The sequence below is a fragment of the Bidens hawaiensis genome, unplaced genomic scaffold, assembly GCF_021521415.1.
Source record: "Bidens hawaiensis isolate Kalapana, Puna unplaced genomic scaffold, B.hawaiensis_p1.1 tig00023792_1, whole genome shotgun sequence".
NCBI lineage: Eukaryota > Viridiplantae > Streptophyta > Magnoliopsida > Asterales > Asteraceae > Bidens > Bidens hawaiensis.
In genome coordinates this window covers 85,699-106,267 of record NW_027493736.1, presented here as the reverse complement: position 1 = coordinate 106,267, position 20,569 = coordinate 85,699, and the positions used below count along the sequence as shown (strand labels likewise).

The 20,569-nt window shown below is 33.6% G+C and overlaps 2 pseudogenes across 1 annotated transcript; both read right to left on the bottom strand.

The window, feature by feature from the left end:
• Positions 1–1,147: 1,147 nt before the first annotated feature.
• On the bottom strand, positions 1,148–20,367 carry LOC143568021 (malonyl-coenzyme A:anthocyanin 3-O-glucoside-6''-O-malonyltransferase pseudogene; annotated as a pseudogene). Its single transcript, XR_013141511.1, has 2 exons — positions 18,831–20,367; positions 1,148–1,340 (listed from the first exon to the last, which is right to left on the bottom strand). The product of XR_013141511.1 is annotated as a malonyl-coenzyme A:anthocyanin 3-O-glucoside-6''-O-malonyltransferase pseudogene (transcript).
• LOC143568031 (malonyl-coenzyme A:anthocyanin 3-O-glucoside-6''-O-malonyltransferase pseudogene) lies at positions 1,336–2,728 on the bottom strand (annotated as a pseudogene).
• Positions 20,368–20,569: the final 202 nt, after the last annotated feature.

The following is a 20,569-nucleotide window of genomic DNA, read 5'->3' as shown; positions in this document are numbered from 1 at the left end:
ATCTATTATTACACATTCAAGATCATGACTTCCTTCTTCTACTATATCTATCTTGTTCGGTCTCGGCGCGTTCATGATTTGCCTGTATATTGCGCTCTTGAATCACATATTATATCCGGTTAGTTCGGGACCTACACGATATTTTTAAGAAAAGTGTCTTGAGGGGTCTATTTTTTATTTCTTGATAGTTACAGATTTGAGAAGTACTTTAACATGTTTCATACAAATACTAAGCCGAACAAAATTGCACCATAAACTTACACCAAAAGACAAAACAAAACTAACCACTCAAACCAAATAAGTTAAAAGACCTCCAATCTTCCCACGATAAAGCGTACCTCTTCGACATGCTTTTATCAATAGAAAACCGAAAACATTGATGTCTTCTACAAGCTTTGAAATATTAATCGGACTATGATCGAAAACAACCACATTCCAAGTCTTTCTAAGACGCAAAACTATAGTGAGGACCAGGGGTGTTAATCGGTTCAACCCGTTCGGTTTAGATGGGTTTAAAAAAAACTCACCTATTATAAGCCAACCTGTTAAAGTTTGGATTTATAGGGTTCATGTTAATTGGGTTCCTTATTGCTTTATTTTTTTTGTTTTACACTTGTCCATCATGATGTTTGCTATTGTTTTCATGTCTATTTCTCTATCAAACACTATGAGTAGCTAAATATCTTTAACCTGGGCTATGGTTGAATATTGAATCTTTTTTTTTTACTATTTCTCGTCTTTAAACTATCACATGACGTGTTGTTATTGAAAAGCTTTGTTTGCATTCGATCTTTGGTGTGGTTGACTATCTAGACCAATGTTTATATATGGTAATGGGTCAGGTCTGGTAGGGTATTGTTAATCTTAATCTTATATCTGAGTATAGTATCATGTTGCTTATCCGGTTCAATACCCTCAAATATCGTATATAGGTGTGAGTTTGCTAAAAAATTACTAGTTGAATTTTTAGATAAATTCCTTACTACTTTAACCAATAAAAATTGAAAAATAAAATATAAAAATTAATGATTTAGTAGATTATTATATTACTCAATGACAAAAAAAAATGTTTACTGTGTATGTTTAAGGGTAAATTAGTACACATGTTCCTCGTAATTGGGCCAGATATTATCTCTCTTATACTTGCCCCACACCCTCAAAAAGTTAAAACTAATTTCATATCCAGTCATGCACATACCCGAAAATATGTCTCATTCGTTTGTTTGTCGTGTGTGGGTCAATCGGTCGGGTTTGGATTCATTTGTCATCTCTAATAGTAAATAAATATATATATAAAGTAAAATAGTTTCAGATATTGCAAACACATAAACATAATTATTCTTGAGGAAGTAAAACAAACCATTGAACAAGACACCAAATACAACAATGTGATAAATCCATCTGAGTAGCTGAACGGCACACTCCAATCTCCAAATCTTCGTTGCATTCTCTGCGGGCACTAGTAGATATTGATCCACTAAAATCGATCGATATTGTTTCGTGCTTTATGGGCTTCCCGAATCCAAAATCTAAGTCATAAAACTTCAACTTTGGTGTTCCCGCGACTCCCATTAACTTCGTTGGCCCCCCATCACGAAACAAATTCTCAATAGGCCCTAAATCTTTAACGACTCCATCTTTATCGGTTAACATCTTGTGTAGATTCTCTCCGATCAATTTAGCAGCCGTCAAGAATCCTTCCTTTCCTTTTAAAACAGATGTTCTTGCAAAATTCAAACATGGCGTGACGCAGTTTCCAAAGTAAGTGGACGGGATAAGTGGATCCATTCGTGACCTACAATCTACCCGGAATGCAAACATGTATAACTCATCTTCTTATAATTTTGCTATGCAACTCTAAATGTACCCACATGCTACGGTAAAAGATGATGCATGTGCTAACGTTGGAAGTTGATTTGAAACCAGTTTTTTCAACCCATTGATAGTGGTTCGAGTCAGAACAAACGTGGCTCGAACCTTATCAGTTGGTCCAGAAAGTCTTCGAAGTTGGTATTCTTCGTTAAATTTTTCAACCTTGGCATACTTTATATAACTTTCATCTAGTTCCGGGAACTTGACCAATCTATCATAGACCGGCAAAGTTCCATTAGCCAAAAATGGCTCATCTGAACCACCGGATTGAGCAATCGACGCCCACGCCTTAAAAAAACAAAACCTGGTGCTAGCATCACAAAGGCTATGATGATTTGTCATCCCAATAGAAATCCCACAATTTGGGAAAGGCGTCACTTTAACCGCGAAGACTGGGATTGTAATGTAATCAGACACTCTAGTAGTGCGTCCTAGTATCGGTATAAGATTATGGTGAGTTTTCCAACAAAAGGTTACATTCACGTGTATGATTTCCCACAAGATCATTAAAGTCAAGGTTACAATCTGCAAATGTAACCACGACAGAATCACCTTCGTCATAACGGATTTCCGGGTTTTTATCACCACTAGGGAATATGGTGAGTTTTCCAACAAAAGGGAAAAAATGTTGTAAGGTGATGGATAAAGGTTGTTTAAGATTGGGCACAATGGTTTCAGTGAACTGAGTTTTATTGATCGGAAGCTCATAAAAGAAGAGTGTGTGTATCGGATCGGAGGTAGTATTTAACCATCCAATGTCGAAGAAAGTTAGTGGTAGCGATTTCCGGCCTACGGTGGCCGGTGGTGGCGATACTTGTGACTGTTCAAGAAGAGTCAAGGTAGGATGGAAATCCATATCTTGTGGATACCCCAAAAAAATGAATGGTCTTAACTTTTATGTAGTTATGAATGGTCGGTGAGAATAAAAGATTTCTACATTTTGGCCTTGTACGTTGTATGGATGTACGTGTTTTAAATAAAATAGTGTCTAATTATTAAATAAATTAAACATATAATAGGAAAGTCAGTTTGGTTGTTCGCTATTGAGGGGCTATGTCCCCTTCAAATCATCGCCACGTAGGAAACTGTTCGAAGTCCCTTTTTATAACGTCACACTGTATATTTATATATATAGAAAGAGAGAAGGGTAGTATTATAACACCCTAACTTTTTCTAAAATAAAATTATAATGTTTAATAATAATAAAAAAAAGGTAAAATCATCATTTTGAAATGTTAGTTAATATATACGTATTTTGTATTAGTTATAGTTTTGTAATTTGTTACTTTAATGATAACTACAATGGGATGAACCTTTTAATTTGTATCATATAATAAATATTATAATAGTAATAGTTATCGTATTTGATTTCACTAGTTTGTTAAACATAAAGTTCGAGAAGCATTTTCTTGGGTTAGATTACTTATAAGTGTAGATATATACAGTTACGTTTGATAGTGGATTTAAATATTTAATCTTTTTTTTTAAAGAATGATAAACAAACAATTAATTTAAATGACAAATTGTTACCTACTATTCAAATATATTATTATAAGTTGATATGGATATACTATAGAAGTTGATATATTATATGAATACAGTTAATATAGGTTTTAAATTTTAAATCGAATATGTAGATAACAATATGTTGACACTTCTTTCAAAATATAAATTGGAACCCTCTTGAACGAATCACTCATATGCTAATACTAATAAGAATAATAAAAATAATCCCATCTTTGCTTTGCTTCGACCTCCTGCCAATGTTTTGATCTCCCGTCATTCCGAGTTTATGTTTTTGACACACATTCTTAAACTACCACAACATTAGAGAATAAGAATCTACGCAATTAAGGTACGGTTTCTGTTTTTGTTACTCTTAATATTAATTATAGTCCGTTACTTTATTGTACGGCTTCTGATTTCTTTCACTCATAATACAAATTCTAAACCGTTACTTTGTAGTACGGATTTTCGTTACCCGTCAGTTATATTTTGAGTTTAGTTATGTTATATAATATATATTTGTAGCTTGCATAGATTATTTATTTTGTACTCTTTATTGCATGTTCCGGTTTAAATATGTTTACTTATATGGTTTCAGTTTTTGTACTCTGTTACATAATTGTAACATCCCAATCCGGAGCAGGCTGACGTGTTACTATTACAGATATTGTAAACCAAACAAACTTCACTAGAAAGAAAGAAATAGAATCCAAACCAACGAGTTCAAACAAACCGAAAGAAATCCTAAGTCTCATTTATTAAAAACTGAATTAAAAGAAAATAAATAAAGTCTTTATTCTTGAACTTCATTTTACTCTCATCACTAAATTCCCTAATTTCCCGAATTACCTGTCAACAAATAAGATAAACACAAACAAGAAAATACAACTGAGCCAAAGATTGCCCAGTAACGGAAAGAACAATAGTGATGGCGATAAGAAAAATGAACGAAACAAAATAATAACAAAATTTATTATAACCGAAATATGTCTGATACCGAATTTGATACTTTCAGAACATATGACAATATTATACCAGAAAAAAAACCAATACTAAACATATAACGGTGACTGACCTACACGACAAATGATGTTGCTAAAATAAGTCATGTAATTACAGGAATACCCGGAGCCGAAACATATAACTTGTAACATATAACGTGTGACGTGTAACATATAACTGAACTAGGATCGACCCATACGCCCCTAAACGGCCAAAGTACTACCAAAGTACTTGTTTGAGACGCTGTGAACTTTTAAAACACACTGTCACGAAAAGTGTTGCTCGGGTAACAGAGTACTAAAACTGAAAGGCAATATAAATACTACCTAACATATAACATATTAACATAAATTCATATTATTGTTAACAGGAACATGCAATAATGAACTAGTAACCAAAACGAGTAGTTAAACAAAACCATATAAAAGTTGATAACGTATAACATGTCCAAAGACCAAACGTAACTGTAACACCCCAACCCGGAGCAGGCTGACGTGTTACTATTTCCAGATATCGTAAACCAAACAAACTCCACTAGAAAGAAAGAAATAGAATCCAAACCAACGAGTTCAAACAAACCGAAAGAAATCCTAAGTCTCATTTATTAAAAACTGAATTAAAAGAAAATAAATAAAGTCTTTATTCTTGAACTTCATTTTACTCTCATCACTGAATTCCCTGATATCCTGAATTACCAGTCAACAAATAAGACAAACACAAACAAGAAAATACGGCTGAGCCAAAGATTACCCAGTAACGGAAAGAACAATAGTGATGGCGATAAGACAAATGAGCGAAAGCAAAATAATAACAAAATTTATTATAACCGAAACAAGTATGATACCGAATTTGATACTTTCAGAACATATGACAATATTATACCAGAAAAAAACCAATACTAAACATATAACGGTGACTAGGGGTGTGCAAGAATCGGTCCGACCCGAAATAACCCGAAAATCGGACCGAAAATTAACCGAAACCGAGACCGATATATTAATTCGGGTTGGCCTTCGGTTCTCATATATATGCAAAGTCGGGTTCGGGTCGGTCCTCAGGCCTGGACCCATGGAAACCGAAAGAACAAGAACCGACCCGACATCTAATTATCTCTAGATTTCGGCATGAGTTCGCGTATCAGTGTATGCATGTTGGTTTTGCAAGACTTAGGTGACATGACCTACGAGTATTGATCTATAGATTAGGGTTGTAAACGAACCGATCGAACACGAACAAGGTCTTATTCATGTTCGTTCGTTAAAAAAATATTGTGTTCACGAACGGTTCACGAACACTTACTGAACGAGATGTTATGTTCATCTTCGTTCATTAAGAAAATTAATGTGTTCACGAACGGTTCATGAACACAAACGAACACAAATAAAATCAATAGAGGCTAGAGAATAAGACCGATGTATTCATCAATGTGAATATTGAAAGCCCGTAAATGAATCAATTAACACGAACAATGGCGTATTCGTGTACGTTCATTTAACTTTATAATTAATCGAACAAATATTTTTGTTCATGTACTTTTATTTAAAAATGGACATTTGTGTTCGTTTATGTTCATTTGTTTAAAATCTAAACAAACATAACTAAACAAAGATAAACGAACATAAATAAACATATATGAACCAATGTGAATGAACACAAACGAACACAAACGAACATAAACAAACTTAAATCTGAAAACACATAAATGAACACAATTTAACAAATATAAAACCTTTAAGCAGATGACATATCCAGATAATATTAATTATTTTCTATTAATACATAAATGGACATAAACGAACGTTCATGAACATAAATGAACGAACGGAACATGTGTTCATGTTTGTTCATTTAATTAAACGAACACAAATTTTGTGTTCATATTTGTTCGTTTATTAAATAAACGAACATAAACGAACTTCCCGCCGAACGGTTCATGAACAATTCACCGAACGTCCGGTTCGTTTACAGGCCTACTATATAGATGGATTTGCAGATGTGAAGCAAAAGTAATGACGAAAAAGAAGAAGAAGATGCGGACGGTGGAAGTGTGTAACTGCAAATAATGATATTGTGTGGTGAGAAGTTAATTTCCTCATTTTTGTTTTTAGATTTTGATTTACCATATAGTGAAAAACAGCTGGATTTTCTTTCCCAATGTTGTTCTTTTTCAATATGTTTTAATACAACAAAAGCTTTTAATTTAAACAAAAAGGCTTAATTTATCTACGTAGAAAACCCCAACCTTACACAAAACAAAACGCATACAACCATTAGTTTTCTGACATTTTATTAATTAATATTTTCATATCCTCTACCATATTAAATAACTTTAAAACCCAAATGATGAAGTCTCAACTCTCAAGGCTTCAAGAGAAATTAAAATACTCTGTTTTTAATATCCTTCTTGAAGACTTTCAAGAACTCAAAAAATGAAATTATCACCACCAGCTTTCACGATGCTTTAAGTCTCAAGGCTTCATCCATATGCTTCTTAAGTGTCTTTCATACCGGAAAGAGTTCAGAGGCAACTTACAGATGTTTATTAGAAGTTTGGATTTAAATCTCAATGATTCTTCTCTCTGCTTCTAACGGTTGTCAACACCAACACGGTAGTCCTAGGGGATATCATCGGTCTTGGTCTTTGACGGGTTACCCGAACAACCGAACCCGAAAGACCGAGTACCCGAAAAGTATGTTAAAGTCCAGTAGTCGGTTCTTATTTTTAGAGTTTGTCGGTTATCGGGTTGGGTCGGGTTTAACCCGGTTCGGTCCGGTTATCTTCATTTGCACAGCCCTAACGGTGACTGACCTACACGACAAATGATGTTTCTAAAATAAGTCATGTAATTACAGGAATACCCGGAGCCGAAACATATAACATATAACTTGTAACATATAACGTGTGACGTGTAACATATAACTGAACTAGGATCGATCCATACGCCCCTAAACGGCCAAAGTACTATCAAAGTACTAGTTAGAGACGCTGTGAACTTTTAAAACACACTGTCACGAAAAGTGTTGCTCGGGTAACAGAGTACTAAAACTGAAAGGCAATATAAATACCACCTAACATATAACATATTAACATAAATTCATATTATTGTTAATTGGAACGTGCAATAATGAACTAGTAACCAAAACGAATAGTTAAACAAAACCATATAAAAGTTGACAACGTATAACATGTCCAAAGATCAAACGGATCGTATCGATAGAGACAACTTGATGGTACTAAAATATGAGATACCGAAAGTCCGTACTACAAAGTAACGAATTAGAATTTATACTATGAGTGAAAGAAACCAGAAGCCGTACAACAAAGTAACGGACTATAACTAATACTAAGAGTAACAAAAACAGAAACCGTACCTTAATTGGGTAGATTTCTTATTCTCTAATGTTGTGGTAGTTTAAGAATGTGTGTCAAAAGCATAAACTCGGAATGACGGGAGATCAAAACATTGGTAGGAGGTCGAAGCAAAGCAAAGATGGGATTATTTTTATTATTCTTATTAGTATTAGCATATGAATGATTCGTTCAAGAGAATTCTAATTTATATTTTGAAAGAAGTGTCAACATATTGTTATCTACATATTCGATTTAAAATTTAAAACCTATATTAACTGTAGTCATATAATATATCAACTTCTATAGTATATGCATATCAAATTATAATAATATATTTGAATAATAGGTAACAATTTGTCATTTAAATTAATTGTTTGTTTATCATTCTTTAAAAAAAAGATTAAATATTTAAATCCACTATCAAACGTAACTATATATATCTACACTTATAAGTAATCTAACCCAAGAAAATGCTTCTCGAACTTTAAGTTTAACAAACTAGTGAAATCAAATACGATAACTATTATTATTATAATAATTATTATATGATACGAATTAAAAGGTTCATCCCATTGTAGTTATCATTAAAGTAACAAATTACAAAACCATAACTAATACAAAATACGTATATATTAACTAACATTTCAAAATGATGATTTTACCTTTTTTTTATTATTATTAAACATTATTATTTTATTTTAGGAAAAGTTGGGGTGTTATAATACTACCCCTCTTAAAAAAATTCCGTCCTCGAAATTGATAGACACGGGTAACCTAAGGGACATATAACAGAGTGCTTTCAAAACGGAACATCAAACTTCGCGGATTCCGATAAAATAAAACTTTAACATACTCAATACCCGAAGTGACAAAACAAAACATCTGAAACAAATGACTCCTAGCAATTGTGAGAATGAACATCTAACAATTCATTTGGTGACTAAAACATGTAACAGGGAATACTTAGTCTTATAACTGAAAACGTATATCCAAATATATTACGATGGAAAGATCTACAGATACGTACCTGGGGCATCAGTTGCATCATTAGCTGTAAGTGTAAAAACGCGCCCCCCTGCGGCTGGCTTAGCAGGGTTCTTCCCCGTATCAGTACGAGATTCTTGCTGAGGGCAATCCTTAATCATGCGTCCAGCACGTCTGCATTTGAAACATAGACCTTCGGCGTAACGACATACTCCTCTATGAAGTTTCCAGCATGTGGTGCACGGAGGAGTAGGATGGTCCTGATGAGGGTGTTGTTGATTCAATGGTTGACCTTTAGTAGGTGTAACATCCCGAATTTTATATTAATAAATAAAAGAAGTCCATGATTTAAAAGCGAGTGTTAATATTTAATTAATATTAAATATAGAAAGAAGTATGGACTTGGGTAATTAATATGGATTAAGATGGTGGGATGGGCCTTAGGTCCATGGGCTTTAAGGGATATAAATACCCCCTTAAGCCATCCTAAAATCCTAACTTATCATTCCATCTTTCCATAGCCTCCACCATCAAAACACACACATAAACACCACTATTGCGGCCGTGAGAAGAAGGAGGAGATCCGAGACCGATTCTAGCCTAAATCTTTGATATACAATCAAGATACAAGATCGTAGTTCATAACCAATCTAAACTGTGACCTAAAAACGGGTAAATGTACGTTCTTTATCGTTAAAGGTTATGTTTTTATAAACGTTTAGTCTTGAAACTTAGAACGAGATTAGATCGGGTATAAATGAAACGTAAAGTTGCGAACTTGATGCTAAAACGAACTTAATGGACCTGCAAACAGGTGCAACTCGTTTAGAATGAACCCTAGGTCTAGTTTTGAACGTTTTAGCTTAAAGGTCCGAACTTTATGCTTTTCCGGGCCGAGTTTTACCCGATATAGATCATAGGAAATGTTCGCGGGGTTGGTAATATCACACCAAGGGGTTTCATGTGAAAACGGAGGTGATTATGGGTGTGAGGTGCGAACAGTAACCGTTGCTGGGCAACTTCGCCTGCGGCTAAGTTCGCCTGCAGCCAAGTTCGCCAGCATGTTCGCTAAGCAACTTCGCCTGGGGATAAGTTCGTTTAATGCTAACTTCGCCTAAGGCTAAGTTCGCTTAATGTATAAGTTCGCCATGTTAAGTTCGCGTACGGTTAAGCTCTCTTAATACTAAGTTCGCCTAATACTAAGTAAAAGTAATCTGATATGATAGGACGAGTATTAATACGTATAACTTATATACAGTCAGCCGAGCTCAGTAAAGGAGGGATTAACAACTATCGAAGGAAGAAGCAGAGTTCAGGTGAGTTTCTAGCCCCATTTCCTTGTTATGTTTTCGGGGCTGTGTGCATACTCGATGTGAAGTGTGAATACACTTACCTTAAGTGGTAAGTGTATGCTATAGATGTTATACAAGTAGCTAATAAATAATGTTTGCCGGTGCGTGAACGATCTTCGGATATTGCACGCATCGCCAAGGATAGTGACTGTCAAGTGGTTATTAGTGTGTATGATTGTTGATGTGACTTGCTTATTATGTAAATAATGTGCTGATAGGAAGTGGGTTATAGACAAGTAGAAGTATAGTGTGATAGAAGTGGATAGGGGTCTAGTAATAGAGTTAGGGGCATAACGTGAGCACGTGGTAGAGTGAGTCTTTGCGTGCCTTCGTTATTAAAGTGACATAAAGTGGCATAAGTGGTATAAAGTGGCACAAGTGGCATAAAGTGGCATAAGTGGCATCAAGTGGCATAAGTGGTTAAGCTGTAGGGGTAATTAAGTGGCTAAGTTGTAGGAGTAATTAAGTGGTTAAGCAGTAGCGGGTTAGATTGGGGGTTATGTGTCTTCGGACACGTATATGATGTATGTAGTGGTTGTATGATAAGTTGCTTGATTAACTAGAACTCACTCAGCGTAGCTGACTTTTAATATGCACGCAGGTGAGCAGGTTAAAGAACTGGCATGAGGATGGCACGTAGCATGGATTGAACGGCTGGCATATGAAGACGAAAGAAATGACGTTTTACATATAATGTTTTATGTTTTGGTATCAAAGAAAAGATTTAATGTTTTGAAATAAATGATTTAAGTTGACGTTTCCGCGAAAGTTTTAATAACCTCTGATTTGTAGAACTGTGTTTATGAGTAACTCCGACGTTAAAGTAGGGCTACCGGGTTCGGGGCCTTACAGTAGGGGCCGATTGTATCTGATTCTTAGCAGGGTTTGAGCTTTGGTTTCGATTCTTCCATGGCCGAGGATTTTGGTTGGTGTTTCGGTCTTGAGTTGGTGATGACTGATCATGATCACTATCCCTAGACCGCTTACGACTATCGTCAGACAACCTTTGACGGTGTGTCTTATCGGTATCCAAGTTCATAATCGCATCAACAATCTCATTAACGTCATTAAAACGGAGATTCAGGATGAACTTTCTATCACGATCACATATAGCCCACTTGAAATGATTGGTTTGTTGCTCTTGAGTGCCTACAGTTTGGCCCAGAAAACTAACCAGGCGACAGAAACGGTTCTTGAATTCTACAATAGGCTCATCATCTCATTGTATGATAGAAGAATATTCCTTTAGATATTCATTATGATCGGCATCAGTAAAATATTGTTGATAAAATAGGGTGTGGAATTCATTCCATGGAAGTGTGGCAGCATAATTGTCTCCTCCACGGGCAGCCTTTAGTGTTTTCCACCATCTATGAGCATCATCTTCGAGCTTGTAAGCAGCTAGCCAAACCTTAAACACATCTTCGACACCTAGCACTTCGAACAATTTCTCGATATGCGCGATCCAGTTTTCAGCTTCTACCGGAGAACTAGCGGTACTAAAGGATTTCAGTTTTTGCTTTTGAAAACGCTCAAGCCAGACATGAATGCCAACAGGAGGATTGTTGCCTCCGGCATTGTTGCCACCGGCGTTGTTGCCACCGTTATTATTACCAACATTGTTCTGCTGCAACTGTTGTATCAGGTTAGGGACTAACGTAGCAATAGCCGCATTGACAGCGTTCGTGACAAGGGTCGCAAGAGGAGGGTCGTTCGCATCATCATTCTCGCCATTACGGTTCACATGTCTTCTAGGAGGCATCTGAAAGTAAGATAACGCATGAGTTGAACGATAAGGATTTACTGAATACACAGAAGACGAAAAGGAAATCCTAACCCGACGTCTACCCATTAACTCACATTTTAATTATTATTATTTAAGTTTTCTACAGGAAAGAGCCGTGGCTCTGATACCATAAATACCCAAACCCGGAGCAGGCTGACGCGTTACTATTACAGATATCGTAAACCAAAAAAACTCCACTAGAAAGAAAGAAATAGAATCCAAACCAACGAGTTCAAACACACCGAAAGAAATCCTAAGTCTCATTTATTAAAAATTGAATTAAAAGAAAATAAATAAAGTCTTTATTCTTGAACTTCATTTTACTCTCATCACTGAATTCCCTGATTTCCCGAATTACCTGTCAACAAATAAGACAAACACAAACAAGAAAATACGGCTGAGCCAAAAATTACCCAGTAACGGAAAGAACAATAATGATGGCGATAAGACAAATGAACGAAAGCAAAATATAACAAAATTTATTATAACCGAAATAAGTATGATACCGAATTTGATACTTTCAGAACATATGACAATATTATACCAGAACAATAAACAATACTAAACATATAACGGTGACTGACCTACACGACAAATGATGTTTCTAAAATAAGTCATGTAATTACAGGAATACCCGGAGCCGAAACATATAACATATAACTTGTAACATATAACGTGTGACGTGTAACATATAACTGAACTAGGATCGATCCATACGCCCCTAAACGGCCAAAGTACTATCAAAGTACTAGTTAGAGACGCTGTGAACTTTTAAAACACACTGTCACGAAAAGTGTTGCTCGGGTAACAGAGTACTAAAACTGAAAGGCAATATAAATACCACCTAACATATAACATATTAACATAAATTCATATTATTGTTAATTGGAACGTGCAATAATGAACTAGTAACCAAAACGAATAGTTAAACAAAACCATATAAAAGTTGACAACGTATAACATGTCCAAAGATCAAACGGATCGTATCGATAGAGACAACTTGATGGTACTAAAATATGAGATACCGAAAGTCCGTACTACAAAGTAACGAATTAGAATTTATACTATGAGTGAAAGAAATCAGAAGCCGTACAACAAAGTAACGGACTATAACTAATACTAAGAGTAACAAAAACAGAAACCGTACCTTAATTGGGTAGATTTCTTATTCTCTAATGTTGTGGTAGTTTAAGATTGTGTGTCAAAAACATAAACTCGGAATGACGGGAGATCAAAACATAGGTAGGAGGTCGAAGCAAAGCAAAGATGGGATTATTTTTATTATTCTTATTAGTATTAGCATATGAATGATTCGTTCAAGAGAATTCCAATTTGTATTTTGAAAGAAGTGTCAACATATTGTTATCTACATATTCGATTTAAAATTTAAAACCTATATCAACTGTAGTCATATAATATATCAACTTCTATAGTATATGCATATCAAATTATAATAATATATTTGAATAATAGGTAACAATTTGTCATTTAAATTAATTGTTTGTTTATCATTCTTTAAAAAAAAGATTAAATATTTAAATCCACTATCAAACGTAACTATATATATCTACACTTATAAGTAATCTAACCCAAGAAAATGCTTCTCGAACTTTAAGTTTATCAAACTAGTGAAATCAAATACGATAACTATTACTATTATAATAATTATTATATGATACGAATTAAAAGGTTCATCCCATTGTAGTTATCATTAAAGTAACAAATTACAAAACTATAACTAATACAAAATACGTATATATTAACCTAACATTTCAAAATGATGATTTTACCTTTTTTTTATTATTATTAAACATTATTATTTTATTTTAGGAAAAGTTGGGGTGTTATAAATAAAATTAACGTGCTAAACGTGAGAATCTAATAAAGTAATTATAGATACAAGTAGAGTAATTATGTAATTACATCATAGAGTAATTATCATAGAGTAATAACATAATTACTCTACTTGTATATATAATTACTCTATTTGATTATCACGTTTAGCACGTTATAAACATACATACACATATACAAACATACGTACCTACACACGTACATACGCACCTACACAACACACCTACACATAAGAAATGGAGTGAAATTAGGGATTAATGGAGTTACACCTTCACTTCTCGCACTTCTCGCTATAAAAAAACTTCTGAAATGATCCAATACCTATATATATATATATATATATATATATATATATATGTTTAAGTTCAAGAAATAAATCAAATTATTGCAAGAAATAAGATAAGTGAATATTAGCTACTAGTTTTATTTTAGGTTTTAAATATTTAAAAATAAATAAAAAAGATGTAAATGCAACAATAAATGCACTATCTCTCTCCAATTAATACAACTAATATAACCATAATAAATCTCTCTCTAATTAATATATCTAACTAATTAACTATAATAATTAAAAAGATAAAAACACTAATTTAGTTTTATTTTTTATTTACACATTCTTCATTTTATTCAACATAAATACAATTTATTCATATAATACTATTTCTTTATATTAAAAAAATAATTTCCACTCAATTTATTAGCATATATCAACGTGTTTTTTAACACTAAATATCAAAACACAATATATATATATATTTTTTTCAATTAGTATGCCTATAAAAATTATTGTCATAAATAATAATAAAAAATATCATACAAATGTGTCCATTAAATATAAATAATAAATATACAACCTACACAAAGTCATATAACCTACACTTGTTTTGAGCAATAAAAATGTATAACATACAAAAAGCATACAACTAACATATGTAATTCGACATCAACAATTATATAAACTACACAAAGATACACATATCATACACATGCGTAGGTTATATGTATTCCGTATATAGGCTATTTGTTTTCTTATTCTTAGAACAAGTGTATGTTATATGCTTTTGTGTAGGTTGTATATTTTTTATTGAAATTTAATGCAAACATGTGTAAAATAGTTTTTTTTTTGTATTATTCATCACAATGTAACTACGTGTTGATGGATATTGATATGTTGAGTTTGAAGAAATTGGTTTTGAATAAAAAGAAATTAATGTATGAATAAATTGTATTTGTGTAAGATAAAATTCTCATTTGTAGTTTATATGTTTATTGTGTGTAGGTTATATGTTTTCGTGTGCGTGTGTATTTTATTAATGATGGATGTTGTGTGTAGGTTATATGATTTTCGTGTGTAGGTTATATGTTGTCTTATTCTTAGAACAAGTGTAGATTATACGTTTTTGTGTAGGTTGTATGTTTTTTGTTGATATCTAATGCAAACACATGTAAAATAGATTTTTGGTATTATTCATTATAATGTAAGTATGTGTTGGTGAATATTTATATATTGAGTTGAAAGAAATTAGTTTTGGACAGAAAGAAATTTTAATGTATGAATAAATTATACTTATGTAGGATAAAAATTCAAGACACAAAAAATAAGTTATAATAATAAATGAGTTCTTAAATATTTTCAATTATAATAATTTAATTAGTTATATTAATTAAGTAGATAAATATTATAATTTATTAGTTATATTAATTGAAGAATGAGAATGGCCGGTTAATACTTTCTTTATTTAGCTTTCAGTATTTAAAACTTAAAACAAAACTAGTGGCACATATTCATTTCTCACATTTCTTGCAGTAATATCATTTCTCTCTTGAACCATCCCATATATATATATATATATTCTTTGTCTTTAATTTTGACATCTACATAATTGTTGGTATTCTTTTCGTCAATTGTCACTCGTAAATTATGCCCATATATCTACATAAACAATAGAACACATGTTACATGCTTTACCTTTCTTATTCTTTTAACGACCAACAAATGATTTTATAAACAAGGAGGTTAGCAGTATTAAGTTATTAACTACTAAGCCTTCAACTTAATTGCATTGCATCAATCTACACCAAACAAAATTAACCACCCAAAGTACATAAGTTAAAAGCCCTCCAATCTTCCCACAATAAAGTGAACCTCTTCGGCCTGTTTTTATCCATAGAAAACATAAAATATTGACATCTTCTACAAGATTTGAAATATGAATCGGACTATGATCGAAAACAACCACAATCCAAGTCGATCTTTCTAAGACGCCAAGCTGTAGTGAGGACTAAGTGCGTTAATCGGTTCAACCCGTTCGGGTTAGATGGGTTTAATATAAGCCGACCCTACTAAAGTTTGGATTTAATTATAGGGTTCGGGTTAACTGGGTTCCTTATTGCTTTATTTTTTGTGTTAGACTTGTTCATCATGATGCTTGCTATTGTTTTCATGTCTATTTCGCTAACAAAGACTATGAGTAGCTAATTATCTTTAACCCGGGCTATGGTTGAATAGTGACTCTCTTTTTACTCTTTCTCGGCTTTAAACTATCACATGGCGTATTGTTATTCATAAGCTTTGTTTGCATCCGATCTTTGGTATGGTTGATCACATGGCATATTTTTATTCAAAAGACCATGTGTAGTTTGTTTTTGGATTATGAATAATGATGATTGATAGGTGTTAGTTTGGTTTCGATGTAACTGGTTTGTATGAATGTGATAGTGTGTATTTATTTAGTGTTTTCTTATTAACTTTTATGTTTTTTTTCTTGATTTGGTATATGATATTAGCTGCTATTGGTTACAAATTAGCTTTTATTATGTATTTTTTTTCTTTATTTTGGGATTATTAAACTCTAAATACAAGCAAGCTTAAATTCAACATCAAAAAGTAATAAAGATGTTAACATGTTATATCATATTTCCATCATAAGCTTAGATTTTGCTCATATGTTTTATAGAAAATTTCACACCCATTGGTGTGTTACTAATAGAGGAAGATGATCTCCTAATGTCTTTATTTATGTAGTCTTGTTTGGTGGCTCATGAAATACACATTTTCTTGATAAAGAACTCTATTAATTGTAACTGTTGCTGACTTAGACAAATATTTTTAAAGTCTGGAGTAATCAAAAGCTGACATTAGTATGCCTTCTTGACAGTATTGTGAAGGATATTGGCAGAGATTAAATCAAATACTTTGCTACCAGACTACTAAAGGTTAGATTTTTCTTAAAGATTTGTAGCTAGAAACTTCTAAAAGCTCCTTGCCAACATACCCTTAGACATCCAGTAGTGCCTTCAACTCTATTTTGTAGGCTTTTAGTGTTGTATATATGTATGTTAATCATACCTTTTTAATTTCATTATGTGTATCATATCAGGTGATCGTGGACAACCAAAAAGTCAATTCCTCCAAGCACCAGTTTAATACTCCTCTCTCGGTAATAGATCGCGTCAATTTTCAGCGAATTTGACGAAGGAATCCGTACACAATGGATGATAAACAACATCGAGGTATGTTTATAGTTGTTAACCTCTTATGGTCCTGAGAGATTGCCTAGGGTCTTACCAATTATAAGCATTATGGTCGGTTCCCGGGTTTAATCTTTTTTATTAATCGGGCATGAGTTGGTTTTAGCGGGAAAGACCTGTTTGATCACCCCTAATGATTTGAATGAGTACTATGAATATAATAAAGAACATGATTTATAAACCCTTGATTTCTTGACCTCTATACATTGATACAATGGTTGTTTTGTAGATTGAAAGGCTAAACATGGTTATCAAAGAGCTCGTCAAGTAAAAGAAAGAGGTGAAAAAAAATGTTAAGTGGAATTATTGAGGAGTTGTGACCACAAAGGAAAAAGATAAAGCGGAGAAAGATGTTATGCACAATAGGATGACAAAGATTGAAGTATGTTAGTAACTATGTTAAAAGGTAGGCTATAAACACTTTAGTTTGAATGTTTAATATGTTACGATTGTACGGATATTTGACATTTTAATTTGTAATTTTAAGTGTTTTCATATCATTTTGAAACTTAGATAAATGCTTAGTTATAAAAATATGAATATTATTAACAGGTATGATATATAACAATTGTTGAAACAAAAATATATATTAAATAAACATTTTGGTCACAAAGCAGGCAAGCTTCTACCATTTATGGTAGCAAGATTTGCGACCGGTTTTTGGGGTAGCAAAATATGCAACCACTTTTATGGTTGCAGAATCTTGTTGATTTGCGACCTCTTATATGTTGGCAAGATTTGCGACCGCTTATATGGTGGCAAGATTTACGACTGCTTTTATGGTAGGAAAATTTGCTACTGCTGCAGCAAAAACTAGCCAACTCGCGACCGTATTTGTGGTCGCAAATGCGTAGAAGCGGTCGCAAGATAGTCGCAATAAGGCTTTTGCGACGTGTGATATTCCTACCGATGTTTTAATCGCAAAACGGTCGCAATCGGGAATTTCCTACCACTTTGCGACGGAAATGCCGTCGCAAAAACTCATTTTTCTAGTAGTGTGACTTTCTAGACCAATGTTTACGTATGGTAATAGGGTCGGGTCTTGTAGGGTATTTGTTAATCTTAATCTTATATGCGATTATAGAATCATGTGGCTTACCCGGTTCAATACCCTCAAATATCGTATAAAGATGTGAGTATGGTTGAATTTTTACTTTTAAGGTAAATTCCTTACTACATTAACTTTTATATAATTTTGATATCCAAATTATTTTGAAATATAAAAACTAGAAATTAATGATTTAGCAGATTATTATATTACTCGGTGACAATTAAGAAAAAACATTAATAAAATGTTTATGAGTATAGTTCAGGTTAACTAGTATGCATGTTCCTTGTAATCGGACCAAGTATTATCTCAACTATACTCTTCCCACACCCGCAAAATGTTAAAACTAATTTCATATCCAGTCATGCGTACACACCCGAAAGTCTGTCGATCTCATTCGTTTGTCTGTTGTGTGCGGGTCAATCAGTTGGGTTTGGATTCATTCGTCATCTCTCTAACAGTATATAAATATAAACATAAAGTAAAATAGTTTCAGATATTGCAACACACAAAACCATTTATTCTTGGGGAAGAAAACCAAACCATGGAACAAGACATCAAAAACAACAATGTGATGAATCTAGCTAATGTATGATTTTAGACCAGAATAGAAGGTACCAACAAAAATATCCATCTCAGTAGCTGAAAGGCACACTCCAATCTCTAGATCTTCGTTGGACTCTCTACAGGCACTAATAGATATCGATCCATTATAATCGATCGATATTGTTACGTGCTTTATGGGCTTCCCGAATCCAAAATCTAAGTCATAAAACTTCAACTTTGGTGTTCCCGCGACTGCCATTAACCTCGTTGGCCCCCCATCACGAAACAAATTCTCAATAGGCCCTAAATCTTTAACGACTCCATCTTTATCGGTTAACATCTTGTGTAGATTCTCTCCGATTAAATTTAGCAGCCGTCAAGAATCCTTCCTTTCCTTTTAAAACAGATGTTCTTGCGAAATTCAAACACGGCATGATGCAGTTTCCAAAGTAAGCAGACGGGATAGGTGGATCCAGTCGTGACCTACAATCAACCATGAATCCAAACATATATATCTCATCTTCGTAAAATTTTGCTACACAACTCCAAATGTACGCACATACTACGGTAAAAGATGATACATGTGTCAACGTTGGAAGTTGAGTTGAAACCAGTTTTTTCAACCCACTGATAGTGGTTCGAGCCAGAACAAACGTGGCTCGAACCTTATCAGTTGGTCCAGAAAGTCTTCGAAGTTTGTACTCTTCGTTAAAGGGTTCAACCTTGGCATTCTTTAGATAACTTTCATCTAGTTTCGGAAACTTGACCAATCTATCATATATCGGCGAAGTTCCATTAGCGAAAAATAGCTCATCCGATCCACCGGATTGAGCAATCAACGTCCACGCCTTTAGGAAACAAAACCCGGTGCTAGCGTCACAAAGGCTATGATGCTTTGTCATTCCGATAGAAATCCCACAATTGGGAAAAAGCATCACTTGAACGGAAAAGACTGGGATTGTAACGTAATCAGACACTTTAGCAGTGCGTCCCAATATCGGTACGAGATGATAAAACTTGTCACATTCACGAGGATGATTTCCCACGAGATCATTAAAGTCAAGGTTACATTCGGCAAATGTAACCGTGACAGAATCACCTTCATCAAAACGGATTTCCAGGTTTTTATCACCACTAGGGAATATGGTGAGTTTTCCAACAAAAGGGAAAAAATGTTGTAAGGTGACAGATAATGACTGTTTAAGATTGGGCACAATGGTTTCAGTGAACTAAGTTGTAGTGATTGGAAGCTCATAAAAGAAGAGTGGGTGTATCGGATCAGTCATAATACTTAACCATTGGATGTCGAAGAAAGTTAGTGGTAGCGTTTTCCGGCCTACGGTGGCCGGTGGTGGTGATACTTGGGACTGTTCAAGAAGAGTCAAGGTAGGATGGAAATCCATATCATTCATATTTTTTAATATTGTTTGATATCCCAAGTGGTGACTAGTGTTAATAATTAAGTTTATTATGGTGAGAAGATGACAAAGTACTCCACCTAATTATCCTTTTATTTTATTGATGTATATATTTTCTTTTTCTTTAACAAAACGTGAACAACACACCATAGATGCTTATTGAATGCATTGATGGTTTGAAATTAAATATTTGTTCTACTGTTGTATGAAATTATCATCCACTTTCGGTTTGATTATTTTAACTTTGAAATAAAAAACTATATCTGGATCGTTTTGTTCAGTGTTTCACTTTGTCTGGTCAAACAGGCCTAGGGCTAT